This window comes from Bos taurus, chromosome X, assembly GCF_002263795.3.
Source record: "Bos taurus isolate L1 Dominette 01449 registration number 42190680 breed Hereford chromosome X, ARS-UCD2.0, whole genome shotgun sequence".
Classification (NCBI taxonomy): domain Eukaryota; kingdom Metazoa; phylum Chordata; class Mammalia; order Artiodactyla; family Bovidae; genus Bos; species Bos taurus.
In genome coordinates, this window is record NC_037357.1 from 24,072,607 (window position 1) to 24,091,258 (window position 18,652).

Sequence of the window (18,652 nt, forward strand, 5' to 3'; positions counted from 1 at the left end):
GTTCCTACCCAAGATTATACAGCTAGTAAGTGATGGAGCTGGGATCGAATCCCAGGCTCTGGGGCTCTGGAATCTACATTCTAAAGATCTCAGAAAGGGACTTCCTAGATGGTCCAGAAGTTAAGACTCCATGCTTCCACTGCAGAGGACACAAGTTTGATCCCTGGTCGGGGAACTAAGATCCCACATGTCACATGGCCAAAAAAACCCAAGCAACAACAACAACAAAATAAATAAATTTAACATCTGCCTGATAATAAAGCCTGTGCAGCAGTAGAATAAACCCAGGTTTGATGAAGCTTGTGGAAAGGCTATGTATAGAATAATCCTCATGCTATATACCAGACACTGTGCTAAGTTCTTTACTGAATCTTTTTACAACTCTGTAAAGTCAATGCAATTATTATTCCCATTTTACAGATAAGGAAATTGGAAGCTCTGAGAGGTTAAGAAACATGCCCTAGGCCACACAGCTAATAAGTGGAGTAGCTGGCTTGAGAAGCTCCATGAGTTGATATGTTAGAAGCTGTATGGTCTAATATTCATTTAGAATGTGGATATTTTGGTTCTTAGGTCTATAATAATAAAGGTCAGATTTTCTATGTATTGAATGATAAGCCCTTTATATGCATTATCCTAGTTAAACTTAATACTATAACATAAGTACTGCTTTATCTCCATTTTACAGATGAGTCGCTTGAGTCTCAGAGAAGTTAGCACATTTTTGAGGAAAGTTTTACTAATGTAGGGACCTGGAGAGGAGCTGAACTCTGAAGTCTGATTAGAACAACCAAGCTCTGGAAGACTTAACTGGTTGGATTTGTAGTTTGAGTCTCAGTTCTCTCCTCTGCCGACTGAAAGTACACAATCTCCAGCAAGGACCCAGCCATATCTTTAGGATTTTAAAACAGAACCAGCTGCCCTGCCCCGGCCCTCCCCCCCATCAGCACCTCTTGAGCTGTTGCAGCGTATTCCTGTTCAGCACCTCCTGTCAGATGCCTCGTTCTTGCTGATGTCGGGGACTGGACTGTCACTGGACTGGCCCTGGCTGCTGTGGCTACTCAGGCAGCACATGCTGGAAGTCCCTGTTATCTCTGGGACTGCTCTTTCTGGTATGTTAAGGATTTATTCAGTCGAAAAGGAAGAAGGAACCGAGAACCTTCTGTGGCCAGTATGTGTATTTCTCCTTGTGCATATCCTGGCATTGGTATCTCTGGACATGGAAATCCACATACCCAGCCAGGGAGTGTTGAGTGAACCCACAGAAAATGGAGAAGTATGCAACACTGGGAGAGGCCCAGGCATGATCCTTTGTTGTTGTTTAGTCACTAAATCATGTCCAACTCTTTGCAACCATATGGACTGTAGCCCACCAGACTCCTCTGTCCATGGGATTCTCTAAGCAAGAATACTGGAGTGGGTTGCCATTCCCTTCTCCAGGGGATCTTCCCGACCCAGGGATGGAACCCAGGTCTCCCTCATTTCAGGCAGAGTCTTTACCATCTGAGCCACCAGGGAAGGCCAGCGTGGTCCTGTGCTGTGCTGTATTTAGTCACTCAGTCATGTCTGACTCTTTTCGACCCTGTGGACTGTAGCCTGCCAGACTCCTCTGTCCATCGGGATTCTTCAGTCAAGAATGCTGGAGTAGGTTGCCATGCCTCCCTCCAAGGGATCTTCTCAACCCAGGGATCAAACCCAGCTCTCCCACATTGCAGGAGGATTCTTCACCTCCTGAGCCACCAGGGAAGCCCCAGTGTGGTCCTAGGGACCCATAAACTGCCACCAAGTCAGCCCTGCCACTAAAAAACTGAAAGCATGCAACTACCTCAAATTTATTTACTCAAGATTAGGATTTGATTCTAACTCTCTTCCTATAAAGAAAGTTCATATTCACAGAAGCTTGAGAAGGCCCTAAGACATATGTGGACCCAAAGACAGATGGAGAAACATTACCTACAGTTACTATTAAACATCTTCAGAGAATTGGAGTTTTTGAGTGGCAGCAGGGAGCCTGAAACAGTGAAGGTACTTGGGAGAAGTAGAAATGCCCTCGAGTCGAAGTGAGCATGTCTGGCTAAGCAAGTTGGTTATTCCAGCTCTTCTTGGCCTTGGACAAGGCCTCTCCTTTCCCTTCTCAGACCCTTTGAGTCCTTCCTCATTTGAACTTCAGTGCTATATGCTCTTTCCTTTCCTTTTTTCTTTTTAAAAGTGCTTACAGCTCTAGCGTTATTTGATTTCATTGAAGAAAATGACAAGCCTTCATCAAGTGCCCATCGTATGTGCCTGTCACTGTGCAAGTTCCTCAAGTAAAGCTACAGCCAAAGGGCTTGGGGACCACAAAGACAGGGAGAGTCAGGGCAGACATGTCAGAAGAGGTGCCTCTGAAGCTGCGCTGAGGAGGATGAGTGACAGAAAACAAGAGCGGGCAGTGAGAGGCCCACACGCTCTTCTGAATCACCTGAAATTGTGAAAGAGTCAAAAGGAACCTGGCTCATTTCAGGGAACCTGGGAGCCATGGGAAGTTGAGTATTTCTGCTGGGATGTGCGTGGTGGTAAGGAATGAGGGAAGCCAAGAACAGATCATGGAGGGCCTCAAATGGCTGCTCAAGGAGTTTAGACTTTGTCCTATGGCAGCACAGGTTGCCAACAGGGGTTCTTTCGAAGTGAAATTACAGAATCAGATAGCTTTTGTGGAACTGTCACCCAAGACTCAGTGGGGAGGATGATCTAGCACAGGAGACCCTACAGGCCTGGAGAGGAGTTAGGATGCTCGTTCACAAGGGAGAGTCCAGACAAAGGACAATGGCTCTCTGGTGGATGAAGCTGTCCACCTCCTGATACTCAGGCCCTGTGGAATCCCTCCCCTCGGTTGCAGGCTGGCCCTAGTAAGACAAATTACGACAGTACAGCAAAGATGATGGATATTGCTTCCAAGATCAGATTACAGAAAGACTGTGACTTCTGAAGCCAGTTGCCATGTGGTGAACTGTTACTATGGAGGGGCCCAGATGGCAATCACCAATGTCTGTGGTCAAAGCCAGTGGGACCGAGGCTGGTGTACAGCCACTTGAGTGAACTGGGAAGTGGAGTTTCTGAGGCAGGCCAACAACAGCCATGTCAGTGACGCTGGAAGCACATCCTTCCCACTGGAGCCTGGAGCCAGCTCTCCTCCAACCACTACCTTGACTGCAGCTTGTGAGAAACCTGGAACCCACTAAGCCAGGCCTGGATTCCTGGCCACAGAAATGGTGAGTAGTTACTATATGTTGTTTTATACTGCTAACATTTGGGGTTATTTCTTACACAGCAACGGATAAGTAACACCAAGCCCCAACTAAGGCAATGAGAAAAAGAACAGATGGATTCCGGAACTGGTTGGAAATTAGAGTGTGAGGGGGAAAGAAATGTCTAGGCAGACAGGGGTGCTGTTTAATCGAGATGGAAAATAGAGAAGTGCTGGTTTCGGGAGGATAATGATGAGTTAGTTTGGTCAGTCAAAATTTGATGGACTGTAGGACAGTACTTGGAGAAGGCAATGGCACCCCACTCCAGTACTCTTGCTGGAAAATCCCATGGATGGAGGAGCCTGGTAGGCTTGCAGTCCATGGGGTCGCTAAGAGTCGGACACGACTGAGCTACTTCACTTTCACTTTTCACTTTCATGCATTGGAGAAGGAAATGGCAACCCACTACAGTGTTCTTGCCTGGAGAATCCCAGGGACGGGGGAGCCTGGTGGGCTGCCGTCTATGGGGTAGCACAGAGTCAGACCACGACTGAAGCGACTTAGCAGCAGCAACAGCAGCAGGACAGTACTACAGTCAAGAGGCAGTTGGGACCAAAGATCTGAGGCTCAGTAAAACCATACAGACTGAACTTTTGGGAAGACCAATGGAGAGGTGACTCTTAAACGTGCAGAGACCAAGGCCAGGACCCTAGACACGTTCAGCAGTTAAAGACTGTCCTGTATCATCAGAAAACTATTGGTGATTGTGTATGTGTTTGTCTATGTATATCTTCTCCAAGCAGTTGCCTCTCATTCTAAAATACTTTTCCAGGTTTCAACATGGCAGACCGCATGGACCGGCAACAAACTACCACACACCATAGAAGAGCCCCTGGATCATCTCAGGCTCAGCCTGGATGAGAAAATCTATGTGAAAATGAGAAACAACAGAGACTTTGAGGCAGGTTACATGCTTACAATCAATATTTAAGCACAATATTGGGAAATATGGAAGAAACTGTGCAACTATAGAAGTGAAGGAGAAGCATTTCAAGAGATATATAAATCAACAAAATGGAATATTCTGATGCTCTTTGTCTGGGGAGATGGTGTTGTGCTAGTGGTCCCACCATTTACAGTTGACTGAAACGAAGAATTTATCCAGGGTGGAAAGCAGGAGATTTTGTATGACTGCCGCTTTAAACCTAGAAGATATTCAAAAGAGAAACTGTCAAAAAAAAAAAGAGAGAGAGAGAGAGAGAAACTATCTACATTTTTATGTTAAGGAATAATCAAGAATTCTTCCACTCCTGAATAAATTGATTTGCAGATAACTCACAAATTCTTAGGCTAAATGGCATTTTACTTTTTCTCTACCCCTTCCAATAAACGTGATCACCAAGATGCAGAAAAATAAATAAAATACTTTCCCTTCACTTTGCAGCCATATTTGCAACCCAGTTTCACCTCACTAAAGATTCCAAATGTCCATGACTCCTTCCACCTTTCAGGTGTACCTGAGCCTCTCCAAATGGGATAAGCTCCAGTTGAGAGACTGCTATGCACATCTGCTGTTGATTTCCATTGCTTGTAATTATTGTCAACATCTCTAGAGTTTATATGTTGTTTACACACTCAGCCTAATTTATTCTTTGCAAAGAAATCATATAAAGCACATAGCAGGAGAGCTTGTTTACAGGAAGAAATATAGTACATGGAGCATCTAGAGATGTCAAGTTGACCCAGAGATCTTTTTCAGGGGTGGAGGTGGTGAGAGTGTTTCCAGCTAACCTGCAAGAATGTAAACAGAGCCTGCAGACAGACTGAAAGACAGCTCTATCAGCTCTGCTGGAGGTGTTGACAACTACTATCCTACCAGGGTGTGAGCACAGAAGCTTGTTACCATTCCAATTTTGCTGAGCTGCTTGGGGCTTTTGACATTACAGATATCCCGTTCCTGCACTGAGAGGCTCGTACAAGATTCTTAAAGGTAGAAGGCACCTTGGAGGTCGCTTTACAATAGAGTGCACAGGCTAATTCTGAGTGTTTCAAACTGTGTGCTTGGAATAATCCATGGTATTTCAATTGAGCAATTAATAAAGCAGCGAACAGAGAGATTCTTTTAGCAATATTAGTAGATGGAATTGGCTTTTATTACCATACAAACCCAAATTAAATTTGATGGAGCAATAAAGAGAATGCCAGACTGAGGACTCTTCCTGCTCTAACAGCTTTGGTTAGAGAGTACATTTGACTTTGAGATCGGCACCTGGTGTTTATGGCAGCCGCTAGGACTGGACATGCTGCCTACCAAACACCTCTCCTACTGTCATCCACCAGAACATTTTGTTTTGTTGTTTTAAACAGTTACTTTGTTGAGATATAATTCAATACTATAAAATTCATCTGGGCAAATGTACAATTCAGTGGTTTTTAGTATAATCAGAGTTGTGCACCCATCATCACAATTGATTTTAGAATTTCTCATCACGCCCAAAAATGAAGCCCTGTGCCCATTAAACAGTCACTCCCCAATTCTTCTCAATCCCTCCTGACCTTGTTGTTGTTCAGTTGCTCAATCATGTGTGACTCTTTGCAACCCCATGGACTCAGCATGCCAGGCTTTCCTGTCCTTCACCATCTCCCAGAGTTTGCTCAAACTCATGTCCATCGAGTCAGTGATGTCATCCAACCATCTCATCCTCTGTCGTCCCCTTCTCCTCCTGTCCTCAATCTTTCCCAGCATCAGGGTCTTTTCCAATGAGTCGCTCTTCACATCAGGTAGCCAAAAGTATTGGAGCTTTAGCTTTAGCCTTCCAATGATATTCAGGGTTGATTTCCTTTAGGGTTGACTGGTTTGATCTCCTTGCTGTTCAAGGACTCTCAAGAGTCTTCTCCAACACCACAGTTCGCCTAGGCAGTCCTAATCTTTTTCTTTCTCTATGGTTGTGTCTATTCTGGATATTTCACATAAATTAAGTCATATAATGTGTAGTTTTCTTGACTGGCCTTTTTCAGTTAGCATAATGCTTTCAGGGTTCATCCATGTGGTAGTATGTATCAATACTTCATTTCTTTTTAAAATGAACTTCACTTTTAGAAGAGTGTTAGATTTACAGAAAAATTGAGGCTGTAGTAGAGACTCTCCATATACTGCCATACCCAGTTTCCTCAGTTATTACCACCTTGCAATAGTAATGGTACATGCTTGACATTGATGAAACCAACCAATGATACATTATTACTAAATAAACCCATGCTTTATTAAGATTTCTTCAGTTTTTCCCTAAAGTCATTTGAGTGTTTCAGGATCCTATCCAGAATACCATATACATTTATATTACTTTGATCATCATATATTATGTTGAATCGTCATGTTACCTTAGGCTACTCTTGGCTATGACAGGTTCTCAGACTTTCCTTGCTTTTTATGACCTTGACAGTTTTGAGGATTGCTGGTCAGATATATGGTACAGTATCCTCAGTTGGGACTTTCCTGGTGGCACAGTGGTAAAGCATCTGCTTGCCAATGCAGGTGACACAGGTTCAATTCCTGAGTGAGGAAGGTCCCCTGGAGAAGGAAATGGCAACCCGCTCCAGTATTCTTGCCTGGGAAATCCCAAGGACAGAGGAGCCTGGCAGGCTACCCTACACAGGGTTGTGAAAGAGTTGGACACAACTGAGTGACTAAACAATAATAACATCGTCAGTCAGGATTTGTCAGATGTTTTCCTAATCATTAGATTGATTATGGGTTTGGGCCACAGCAGAAAAATACCATTTTGTCACATCATGTCAAGGTACATACTGTCAACATGACTTGTAATTGCCAATGTTGACTTTAATCTTCTGGCTAAGATAGTGTTTGTTCGATTTCTTCAGCTGCAATGTTAACTCTTTTCCCCCTTTCCATACTGTCTCTTTGGAAGGTAGTCACTATGGACTAGCCCACACTTAAGGCGTGGGGAGTTACACACAGATTTGTCTCTTCCCCTTCCTCATTCGTGTATTACTTATTTATTTATTTTTAAAAATATTAATTTATTTGGCTGTGCTGGGTCTTAGTTGCAGCATGAGGGATCTAGTTCCCTGACCAGGGGCTGAACCTGGGCCCCTGCATTGGGAGCATGGAATCTTAGCCACTGGACAACCAGGGAAGTCCCTGCTTATTTATTTATATCAGTGTGGATGGTGCCTATTTGTTGTATACTTTGGGTTATAATCCTGCTGCTGCTGCTGCTAAGTCTCACTTCAATCGTGTCCAACTCTGTGCAACCCCATAGGCGGCAGCCCACCAGGCTCCCTTGTCCCTGGGATTCTCCAGGCAAGAACATTAGAGTGGGTTGCCATTTTCCTTCTCCAATGCATAAAAGTGAAAAGTGAAAGTGAAGTCACTCAGTGGTGTCAGACTTTTAGCGACCCCATGGACTGCAGCCTACCAGGCTCCTCCATCCATGGGATTTTCCAGGCAAGAGTACTGGAGTGAGTTGCCATTGCCTTCTCTGGGTTATAATCCAGTACTATATTCATTTTGTTGCTCAAACTTATCCAGATTTGGTCATTGGAAAACTGTTTTAGGTGGCTCCTATGTCCTTTTGAGGCTTCCCTGGTGGCTCACACCATTAAGAATCTGCCTGCAATGCAGGAGACCCAGTTTCGATGCCTGGGTTGGAAGATCCCATGGAGCAGGGAATGGCTACCCATTCCAGTATTCTTGCCTGGGAAATCACATGGGACAGAAGAGCCTGGTGGGCTATCATCCATGGGGTCACATAGAGTCAGACATGACTGAGCGGCTAACAAACAAATAATATGTCCTTTTGACTCACTTCCATTATTGGGCTTCATCTTTCCTTCCTTCCTTTCTTTCTCCCCTTTCTTTCTCCTTCTTTGCCTTCTTTCTTACCTTCCTTACTTTTGGCACTGCAGGATACTCTAGACTCACTTTGTATATTTCTGGCCCAGTTCTAGAATCAGCCACTTTTCCAAAGATCCTGGTTCCTTTCATTGAAGAATGATATTAGAAACCAAGACCTGGATACTTAGATGTGTTTGTTGTTACTGAGATGTCATTGCTTCTGGGCCTACTCACTGCTGCAGAGCTAGTAATAAATGTGTGAATACTAACCTTGTATATATATTGATATGAGTACTCACTTTTTCTTTTTTAAAAAAATTCTAATAGTTATTTATTTGGCTGCACTCAGTCTTTGTTGCAGCATGTGGGATCTTTAGTTGTGGAACTCGAAATCTTGGTTGCAGTATATGGGATCTAGTTCCTTAACCAAGATCAAACCCGGGCCCCCCTGCAACTGGGAGCATGGAGTCATAGCCACTGAACCACCACGGAAGTCTCAGTACTCCATTCCTTTTTATTGCAGAATAATGTTCCATTGCATAGATATACTACATTTTATTCATCCATTAATCAGTTCAGAGGCAATTAGGTTGTTTCCACTTAGGGCTATTATGAATAATGCCTCTGTGAACATTAGGGAACACATTTTTGTGTGAACCTATGTTTTTGTTAGCCTTAAGAGTAGAATTCTGGGTCATATTGTAACTGGATGTTTAAATTTTGAAGAACTGTCAGTCTGCTTTTTAAAGTGGCTTTACCACTTTACATTCCCTCCAGCATTATATAAGGATTCAAATTCTCCACATCCTCGGCAACACTTGTTAGTGCCTATCTTTAAAGAATTATGACAGCCATCCTAGTTGACATGAAGTAGTATCTCATCGTGGTTTTGATTTGCTGCCCTCAATGACTAATGATGTTGAGCATCTTTCTATGTGCTTGTTGCCTATTTGTATAGTCCCTTTGGAAAAACTATTCACTTCCTTTTCCCATTTTTAATTGGGGTAATTTGGTTTTTTATTATTAATTTTAAGTCTTTATACAGTCTAGATATAATTCCTTTATCAGATATATGATTGATACATATTTCTTCCTATTCTGTGGGTTTTCTCTTCACTTTGCTGATTGGTGCCCTTGCAAGCAAAACTGTTTAATCTTGATGAAGTCCAGCTTTTTATTTTCTTTTGTGTTTATGCTTTTTGGTGTCATAGGATCCATTCATTTTAATGGTGATCTTTTATTTTGCCTTCTTTCTATAGCAAGAACTGGCCTCAGCAATGAGAAACATCCCTTGTAATAGTGGGAAATATAGAAATTTGACCAGAAAGCACTAGCTCCTCCCTGAAGAGTCAACAGAGGCTCCTAAGGAAGGTAATAATCATCACTAACACATACTGCACAAGGCTGAGTGCCAGACACTGTGCTCAGTGCTCAAAGCATCTTTTTTTTTTTTGAACCCTCAGAACAAACCAGAGACATATTGTTCCCACTTGAACCTCCGTGTAAATGGTATCCTCAAGAGCCTACAGCTGGTAAGGGATGGAGCCAAAGTGGCAGATTCATTCTTGATGATTTTCACAGGCTTGCACTCATTTCTGTTAGTTTCAAGTCCCCAGAGCCCCTATTCCTTAAACACACAGTAAACACTCCACATGTATTTTTGAGAGCCTAATACGGAATAGGCATTGTGCTCGGTATTCGTGAACAACCAGGCACCGTCTTTGCCCTCAAGGAACTTACAGACTAGGAGTGAGACCAGCGATTGGGCAGAATCACACAAATGTAAAATGACCACTGGTATCAGGGCTGGGAAGAGGGTCCAGTGTTGTGAGAGTTTAAAACAGGACACCTATCTTGTTTCTTGAGTAGAGCTCATGGACACTTTCACCAGAAGAGATGTTTGAACTGAGACCTTGCAGACAACATTGGACCATTTGAGGGAAGAGCTTGGGGCAGAACATTCCAGGAAAAGGGAACAGCACATTCAAAAGCACTGGGGCAGGGAAGAATTTATGTACTTTTGCTAGTAGACTTTTTTAATTATCAAGAAATCTGTGCTTGATATGGAGATTTGGGGGAATCTTGCCAATGCAAGATGAAAAGTGCACTGTGCATAGTAAGGGCTTCCCTGGTGGCTAATAGAGTAAAGAATCTGCCTGCAGTGTGGGAGACCTGGGTTCGATCCCTGAGTTGGGAAGATCCCTGGAGGAGGGCATGGCAACCCACTCCAGTATTCTTGCCTGGAGAATCCCCATGGACAGAGGAACTGGGCGGGCTACAGTCCATGGGTCGCAAAGAGTCGGACATGACTGAGTGACTAAGCACAGCACAGTGCATAATAATCTGTATCTGACAAAACTACTGGACTTCAAATTTTATTTAGATATGAAACCATCAGGAACCATGATTTACTTAACAAACATTTCTCAGGGGGATCCTGAGGTGGGAGTGGGGGAGTAGGGGTTGGAGGAGAGAGGCACAGAAGGACACAGCATTGATCAGACAATAAGAAGTCACTAGAGGTTTATGAAGAAAGGAAGTGACACTGATAGGATTTCTGTTTGAAAAGTTGACAGGACACTCTGGGGAGAGTGGATTGGTGAGGAGCACAGTGGATGCAGGGAAAACAGGTAGGAGGCATGGCAGTGGTCCGGCAGGCAGTGATGGTGGTGTGGATGAAGATGGCAGTGACGGGAGAAGGGGCACAACCGACCATGTTTGTTCATTCGGCTGTGTGGGTGCGAGTTGGGTGCTCACCTAGTCCCTCCCCTCCTGGCCCAGACACACCCTGTGGGCTTGCTCCGAACCCCCCTCCCAAGAGGGCAGTGAGTTGCAGGCTCCTGGGTTTTATGCGCTTTCTGGTTCCTCAATGGCCCCTGCTTCCCGCGGTCCAAGCTGTTCAGCTTGGCTCCCAAGGAGGTCTTTTTCTCCACTGAGTGGGTCCGAAGAATGACAGAGCCGTCACTAATCTGCTCCTGCTCCCGCTGACTGATGAGGGCGCTTGGCAGGGGGTTGCTCTGCTGTGTTCACTGCAGCCCCCGATCTGGAGGAGAGCTGGGGAATTACTGCTGCTGGGGCTCCCGACCCCCTTACCCCAAACAAACGAAGGGAAAGCTTGAACTTTCTTCTTTCACAGGAGACACACTTCTGTATTTGTGACTGGGAGAGAATATATTTTAAAGCTGACTTTTCTGATGATAGTAGGGATACAGTCCTATCAGAGAAAATTGAAGTACGAATAAATAGAAGGAAGACTAACCAATATTCATGATAGTACCCTGCATTTTTGTATGTTCTCCGACTCATACATACTTCAGTAGGTCACACGTACTGAATATATTTTTTCGCGTCTTGCTCTTTTAGATCTGTTTTAAGTGTTGTATTGTGTCATTGTAATCTCTCCCAGCACAATTTTTAATATCTGCAAAGTAGTCTTTTGGGGAAAAGGAATTTTCATAACCTTTTCCTATCTGTTGAACAGTTGGGTTGGGTATAACTTTTACTATCACAAGCAGGTCTGTGATGAACGTCTTTGTTTATAAATCTATACTGTGTTTTGGATGCCCTCTCCCCTGTAGATTTTAGACAGGAGATTAATGAGGGAAGATATAGAGACAAGCCAGCAAAGAACATCTCCATGTAGGATGCTGCTGCTGCTACTGCTAAATCGCTTTAGTCGTGTCCGACTCTGTGCGACCCCAGAGACAGCAGCCCACCAGGCTCCCCGTCCCTGGGATAATTCCCATCAAAAGATAACTCTGCTCCTGTCAGGAGACACTAAAGATGGACTGTGTTTATTCCCTCTGTAAGGACCTGAGGCGCCCATCACTTCACCATTTGCACAGCATTGGCCACTAGGTGTCTGTATGTCAGAAATTACATCTTTTACAGAGACCCCACTAGATTAAGGGCTTGAGAGGCAGCTGAAGCTGGAATTTCATCAGTTGCATCTCCATCTCTGTGGCAGAAGTCAGGCGTCCCACCAGGCCTGGGAGTCCCGTTCCCCTGTGCACCCAGAGACCAGCTAAGCAACCTTGAGCACTGTCACTTCCCGTGCAGGGGCCAGTTTTCTTATGTGTAAAACAAGTCCCCAAAGCAGGAGTTGGGGCTTGACCAGATTTTGTTATTGTTGCCATTTCAGCCTCAGAACCCTTATTTCAAATCAAATTTGACCAGAACCCTAAGCTAGAAAACAGATTGAGGGGCAACTGTCCCCATAGACGTGGGGGAGGAGTGGAAGAGGAGGAGGGGGTGTTGCGCTAGTCTGGAAACTCTGGCCCAGGGGATGGAAGTTGCACTCCAGTGCAGTTCTCTTTCCTGTGGCTGAAGTTAAAAAACAATTATCTTTCATCTATATTAAATCCTCCAAATGTGCTGATTGATGAAATCCTTTCTCTTAAAGGCAATTTGGAAATCGGACAAAGTAGAGCACAAAGCCGTGGATGTTTAGAGAGGGGGGGGGGGGGCGGCCAGTAGTGTGTGAGACCGGTTGAAAGGGTGACCCTGGCACTTCTAAGAAGGCAGCAGCACAATGGACTCTTGGAAAGAAGCGGTATCAATTTATTCCCGCGTTGGCACCGCCCCCTCAGTGGGGCGGAATTGCTTGTTTTCAACCCTCCCTTGCCCGGAGTCTTTCAGACCAAACTTGGGTCCACAATTGCTAGCATTTGAACCCAGAGTAACCGACGGACAGGTATTTTACGGACGCCCAAACACTGTGAAAGATACGAATAGGGGGTGGATATGACCAGAGAGTTGCCTCCCGCCCCCCCCCCACCCCTCTGGACGCGGACCGCGGGTGGAGGGGAACCTGGTAGCCTGGGACCCTGCTCTCCAGTCACGGCAGCAGGACTGGCAGCGCCGACCCGCTCGGCGGGGCCGGATCCGTGGGACGGGAAGGGGAGCGAGCGGTAGTGAGGCCTCGCCCACACCGGACGCAGCAGGCGCCCGGGAGGAGCACCGGGTGGAGGGCGATGCGCCGAGGTCGGTGCATCACGACCGGGATGCCTCCCACCCCGTGCGTACCGTCGGGGAGGCCAGTGGCCAGCGCCTGCGGGGGAGGGGTGGTGCCGCCTTCCCAGGGAGACCCGACCTTTCTCCAAGAGGCGTGGTGAGCTTAAGTCTCCGGGATCCGCAGTGAGGTGTAAAAAGCGGGCACGACCCCCGAAGCCGCAGAAAGCCCCCGCCCCTCCTCCACCCCACCCCCACCCCCCGCGAAGCCCGCCCCGGCTCGCAGGTGAATGGTCAGCCCGCACAAAGGAAGCCGGCTGGAAATGTGGAATTCAGACCAATTTAATGGGAGTTCCTGTCGCCCCGAGTCCAGCAGACCTCAAGCAAAGAAACCTGTGGTCAGGAGTGGAAGAGGATAAAACACAGTACACCAGGCCGCGCTTACTGGAAAGCCCGAGTTTAGTTATTCTGGGATAGCGAGGTAACAGGATTAGAGGGATTAAGGAAATCACCTCAAACAGATGAGGAGGGGGTAAAAAAACACTGGTTCTATTTGTTTTCTTCCTAGGCCTCAAACAGATTCACTGGGGCCGAGTGGCCAGGCGCAAAACCAAAGGCCTTTCGGGGGGCACAGTGGAAATCCCAAGGGTCAGGGATGGAGGGAGAGTAGGGGGAGAGAGGGAGTCGAAAACTAGCTAGAGGCTCGGGTTGAGAGGGGGCCTCTTCTAGAAAACCAGTCAGTGGGCTGGAGTGACAAGTCAAAAAGAGAAAGCCATCGGAGGAGTCTCAGAGATCTTTGCAAAAATCTAAGGTGGACTGTTGAAAACCACACCTTCCAGAGTTGAATGCTGGCTCTGCCGCTTCAGCCACCTCGGTCGAAATGTATTGGTTTCCTGCTAGGGAGTCCTGAACTATTTCTGTTTAATAGGCTGAGATTTCCGAAGAGTTTTCGTTTGTAAATCATTTGGCTTGACTCGAGTATCTTCCCGCCCCAGTGCACAAAGGTAAATGTGCCCCCTTTCGGGGCCAGTTTCCGCGGCCGCCCCTCCCCGCCCCGCGTGGCGGCTGCCGCCGCCGAGATCAACAAGTGCGTGGCTGCGGGGTGCTAGCCTCCGCCTGAGTATGCTCGCTCCCGGAAAGACAAATCGCTTTCTCCTTGGAGTTTCAGTTGAAAATACCGAGAGACGCCGTGTTTGCGATCACCAGTAGTTACAGAAGAAACCGTTCCAGATCACGCTTGCCTCCCCCCAGGCCCCCACCCCCGGCCCCGGGACCGGACCATGGTCGCAGTACCGAGGACTGGTTCCCTCCCTAACCCGCACCTAAAGTTTCAGGCCCGCAAAATTACCAGGACTCCATTATGTTGGTTATAAAATTTATTGATCTCTCATTTAGGAACTGAATAAAACCTTGAAAACCCTGAAACAAAATAGCCCCTTAGCCCTACCACCCAAACGAAATCCACATACATTAGCGCGACGAAATATCAAACAGATCACGGCAGAAATCACCAACTCAACAGCTTAAATGCGGACTGGACAGAAAGCTGTCCTGCGGCCAGGGGCGGCGAGGCGGGAGACACACGCACACCTGGCTATAAATTAACATCGGCCTTGGCTGCCGCGCCGCGGCGGTCAGTTCCCACCCCCCACCACCCCGAGCCCACGAGGAAAACAGATGCAACGCGACTGGGGGAGGAGGCGTTGTAGTTCTCAAGCCAGCCTCACCCGAGTCCGTTTGCCCCATTCACTCACTCCTCGGCTAACAGCAAACTAACGCGACAACATTTTCAAATGCAACAGAAAAAACCCAGGAACCCGGGAGGAGGAGGAGGAGGTTGGGGGGGGCGGCTTTTTCTTGGCAAACAACACAGCGGATTCCCAGCCTACAGAAGGGGAAGGGAGGGAAGGCGGCGAGGGGCCTGCGAGCTCGAGAAAGTCCCATTTCCGCCGCTCCGGACTCCTTTCAGTTTTCGTACAAACCCCGACAGCTACAGCCAAACTTTCCATCCTCCCCATCATCGGTACAAGGCAACAGTCCCAGGCAAGCAAAGCTAAACAACAAGGCGTCCCCACTCGGGGGTGCAGGGGCGGGGTGGGGCGGAGGGGCTGCGAGCGCCGGCGGGCGCTCAGATGTGGGTCAGGGGCACCGTGCCGTTGACGGCAGTCCCGGCGCCCTGGTAGTGCTGGTGCACGCTGTGCAGGCGGCCTCCCGGCAGCGGCGAGGCGGCGTCCGCCGCGTCCCCGCCGGGCGGCAGGTACATGCTGATCATGTCGCGCAGGTCGCCGAGGCAACGCGCGCTGCGAGTGCGACGCGATGGCGGGCGGCGGCGAGCTGGGCTCCGTCTTCACCACCGTGCCCATGGGGCCCAGGCTCATGGCGGCAGCGGCGGCGGCGGGCCGCCGCGGGCTGCTGCCCGTAGGCTGCGGCGGCGGCGGCGGCGGCGGAGGGCGCCATGCTCCCGTAGCCCGAAGCGGCTGCGGCGGCGGCCCGCGGCGTTCATGTAGCTCTGGGCGCCTGGCGGCATCATGGGCTGTACTGCAGGCCGGCCATGTCGTAGCGGTGCATCTGAGGCAGCGCGGGCGGCGGCGGCGGGCTGCTCATGGTCGCGGGCGGCGCGTAGCCCAGCTGCTCCTGCACCAGCGAGTACGCGCCGTTGGCCCAGCCGTTCACGTGTGTGTACGTGTCCAGGCGCTGGCCCACGCCCACCGGGCTGCTGGCGGCCGCGGCGGCCGCGGCGGCGGCGGCGGCGGCCGCGGCGCGGGGGGCAGCAGGCCGCCAGGCAGGGAGTACTTGTCCTTCTTGAGCAGCGTCTTGGTCTTGCGGCGCGGCCGGTACTTGTAGTCCGGGTACTCTTTCATGTGCACCGCGCGCAGCCGCTTGGCCTCGTCGATGAACGGCCGCTTCTCGGCGTCCGTCAGCAGTTTCCAGTCGGCGCCCAAGCGTTTACTGATCTCGGAGTTGTGCATCTTGGGTTCTCCAGGGCCATCTTGCGCCGCTGCCCGCGGGACCACACCATGAAGGCATTCATGGGCCGCTTCACGCGGTCCTGATCGCTGCCCCCGCCGCCGCCGCCGCCGCCCCCGCCACCGCCCCCGGCGCTCGCGCCCCCGCTGCTGCCGCCGCCTGCGTTCGCGCCGCCGCCGGCGTTCGCACTACTCTTGCCTGCGCCGCCCGGGGCTGCCGGGCCGCCCGCGCCTGCCGCTGGGGTGGGTGGCCCCACGGGGTTCTTGAGTTCAGTCTCCAGCAGGCTGTACATGGCCGGGGCGGGAAGAAGGTGCGCCAGGGTGGCGGGAGGAGAAGGCGCTCCCGGCGCTGGAGCGGCCACGGTGAAAAGGCCCGGGGACTCCGTCGGAGGGGCGCTTGGGGGCCGCTGGGCCCGCGGGTCGGGCGGGAAGGGCAGGCTGGCCGCAGTGGTCCGCGCCAAGTCAGCGGGACCCCGCAGGCTGCTGGCACCTGATGCGTGGTCTCGGGCAGGTCGCATTCGCAGTCTGGTCGGGCGCTCGCCGGGCTTCTTATATACCTGCTCGGATCCCCCGGGGTTGGGGCTCGGTCCGCCCCTAGCCACCCGGAGGCCCGGTGATTGACAGGCTTGCAGTGATGCGCCCTGGCCAATCATCACGGAGCCCTTGTTCGGCCAGGCTGGAAAAAAAAAAGTTCGGGGAGTCCTTTCGTTCACCCCCACGCCTCTCTGGGGCCTGGTGACGTGATAAGAGTTATTCAGGAGGCGGGAGTCCCGGACAGCCGCTCAGGGACCACCAATTAGGGTCTCAAAAAGTTTGAAAGAACGAAACTCGAGGAGGTGACGGAGGGGGGAGGGGGGCGCGAGCCGGTTTGGGGGGGGAGGAGGCAGGGGGCGCCCACAGGGTTCCGAAAACAACTTTGTCAAGGCCGGGGGGCGTCCGGTCCCGGGGCCACCCTGCACAGCTTCCCGCTGTCTGCGCGGAGGTACTCCAACCGCTTCTGCTGCCAGCGCTAAGGGACACAGGACACGGCCAGCTACCCAGGCGGCCTTGGAGACTCGGGGCACAGTGGAGGTACCCCGGTGCTGGGCTCCGAGAAGCCCTCCCTGGAATCGGCCCCGTTCCGGTAGGACCCTCCGCCGGGAAGCCCCGGGCCAGCGCTCCCAGCACTGAGCGGGGGTCAGGGAGCGGGGCTCGGGAGACAGGCTTGGGGACCGCAGGGCGCAGTGGGGCTGCGAGCTTTCGGTGGTTTGCCCGGCGCCCCGGCCGGGCCGAAACGCTCCCATGCGGTGGTGCGGGGAGTGTTGAGGGGGGCGCGGAGGGGTGAACCGGCCTCAGCTCTCTTCTCCGGGCCCCCGTTTAGCGGCCCCTTTTTGTCTCTGCTCTCTGGCCATTTCGGTTTTTCCAGTCCGATGCCCCTGAGGGGGAGGGTCGGGCCCCTTGGAAAATCCGTTTTCATGGCAACACAGAGCCTCTCCAAGTGAAAGAAAAGTTTCTTGAAGGGGGGGGGGGGGGGTGGTGGCCCGAGAGGAGCCGAGGCCGTCCTGGGGCGCCCCCTCCACCGGCCGCGCACCTGCCGGGACCACTGAGCGCTGCTCTCGCCGCGCAGCCGCGCCGCCTCCCCGGGGAGCAGGCGCTGCTAACGGATGCCGTCTTCCTTTTTTTATTTTTTTATAGCCTTCCCGACCGGAGCCTCGAGACTCTGAGCGCCACATTCAACCGCCTGTCGGGGTTGTCTGCGGAAGAATAGCGGCGCGGGGAAGCCCGGCTGCGGGTAGCTGGCACCCTGACTATCGCCGCCTCCAGCCCAAACTAGTGGCTCAGCGTCTGCAACTCCCGAAGACGCCCGAGGCGACCGGTGGGAAGGAAAAGCCAACCCCGGACAGAGGTGGCAAAGACTGAAATAAGTGTCCCCACGGTGTGGCCCACCAACCCCCCCAGCCTCGTGGAAAGATGGGGAACCCAAAGAAAGGCGTATATCCTAAGTGTGGGGAAAAAAAACAAAAACAAAAACAGCTCCAAACCGAGGTTTTTAGCTCCTTATAATGCAAGACCCAGCGATCCTGGGAAGCCTGCGTGCCAGGAGCTTGCTTCCCCGTTTCTTGCACAAATTATAAAGTAACCCGCTGTGACTTGGGGGACGCAGAGCAGGCCAGCCCGCCCTGGGGCCCGCGGACCGCTAGCACCAGAATCCCGGCTCCCAGCAGCAACGTCTCCTGGAAGTTTGGGGTCTCGAAACCCGCCTCTTAAGTTTGGGTTCCACTTGGTTCTGTTGCTCTTCTGGGCGGAAGGAAGCGAACGTATACAGTCAAGGGCTGCTGCGATCATTTGAATGGTTCTACGCATTTAGGGTTTTGAAGTAAACTATGTGGAATGGTTCTGTGTATGAGTCGTGTGTGTGTGCGTGTGTGCACGCCCGCGCACGCGCGCACGGGTATGTGTACTTAAGTTGACATGGACTGGAAGGCATGTTTCAGAAAACAGAAGTGATTCGACAGTCTCCACCTGCAACTGTTTTCTTGCCAGACTGGGTGACACAGACAAAATTTCCTGGGCAAACCCACCTTCTCCCCAAGAAGTCAGTGTGCAGTAGCCTTGCCCTTTTGGCCGCCTTTCCAGATGCCCTCTCGGGTTCTCTGGGCCTCTGAGGCTGTTGC

At 50.4% G+C, this 18,652-nt stretch overlaps 1 long non-coding RNA gene and 2 pseudogenes across 1 annotated transcript; 2 read left to right on the top strand and 1 right to left on the bottom strand.

Annotated features, from left to right (window-relative positions):
* The first annotated feature begins 4,064 nt into the window (after positions 1-4,064).
* On the top strand, positions 4,065-4,371 carry LOC107131995 (U6 snRNA-associated Sm-like protein LSm3; annotated as a pseudogene).
* Positions 4,372-14,390: 10,019 nt separating this feature from the next.
* On the bottom strand, positions 14,391-16,575 carry LOC112445036 (transcription factor SOX-3-like; annotated as a pseudogene).
* Positions 16,576-16,845: 270 nt separating this feature from the next.
* On the top strand, positions 16,846-18,381 carry LOC112445120 (uncharacterized). The gene is made up of 2 exons (XR_003033511.2): positions 16,846-17,121; positions 17,673-18,381. It is a non-coding gene; the product is annotated as an uncharacterized lncRNA (long non-coding RNA).
* Positions 18,382-18,652: the final 271 nt, after the last annotated feature.